Raw genomic sequence first — 960 nt, 5'->3', positions numbered from 1 at the left:
TTTACCCAGGAAAGCCTCACCGAGTCTCGTGCCTCTGTGTTTTTTCAAGATAATTCCTGCCAAGTTTTCGCGGTAGGGGGCGATAATTGCCATCTATAATCGCGGGCAATTTCAGACAGTTGGCAAAATTTGGACCTTGGTGTCGGCGCGCAACGGCCCGCTCTTGCGAACGACGCCACGGGATCTCTTTAGCGGCCACCGTGGACGTGTATATTTTTGTAGAGTCCAGACACCCGCAGTAATAACCAGGGCGGCCGCTGACATCGGAACCGCGAACCTCTGCAGGCGAGCGGCGAACGCGCAACAGCAGAGAAGTGCGGCGAGCGATCGGGAGAGGTGGCGTGAACTCGACACGTGTACAGATCTCTGATGATGACTACGACGACGACGATGATGACGATACTTTGCAATGAGAAATCACCGAGGTCAGCAACACGATGGATGCTGCAGGGGTGTAAATGGTTCGCAGCACGATGAACTTGCAATTCAGTCGGGGTCGCCGGTTCGATCTTCCGACGCAACAGTTGAAACAGTGGGTCAGGTGTTCTCACATCCACGCCGGCCGTTCGTCCACTCGGCAGTGGCGTGAGCAAGTCATTGCAGGCCTGCGCCTTTACACTTGAAGCAACAATTGCACAACGCGAGACCGTGGGAAAAATGGATCGAGCGCAGCTTCACAAGGATCGCCAATCTGAGAAATCCTGATTCAAGTGGTGCCAATATGCCCCTCTTTCCCATATCTGTATTTTGCACATGCCCTTAATAATTTGGTTACGTTACGTCGTAAAACACCGCCGCTATTTATGATTTTGTGTTATGGCTAAAGGTCTGCGTTGTGCAGGGAGAGGAGGAATGCTTGGGGAAAGTTTCCAACTGACCTCCCCTCCCCCCAACCATCTCCCCCAGCCCTCATAGCTCCCTTCCAAAAGCCCACCTCTCTCTCCACTGTGCAGCCAGCAC

Source organism: Lampetra planeri, chromosome 7, assembly GCF_965212315.1.
Source record: "Lampetra planeri chromosome 7, kcLamPlan1.2.h2, whole genome shotgun sequence".
NCBI classification, from domain to species: Eukaryota; Metazoa; Chordata; class Hyperoartia; order Petromyzontiformes; family Petromyzontidae; genus Lampetra; species Lampetra planeri.
Note: the sequence above shows the minus strand (reverse complement) of the source record.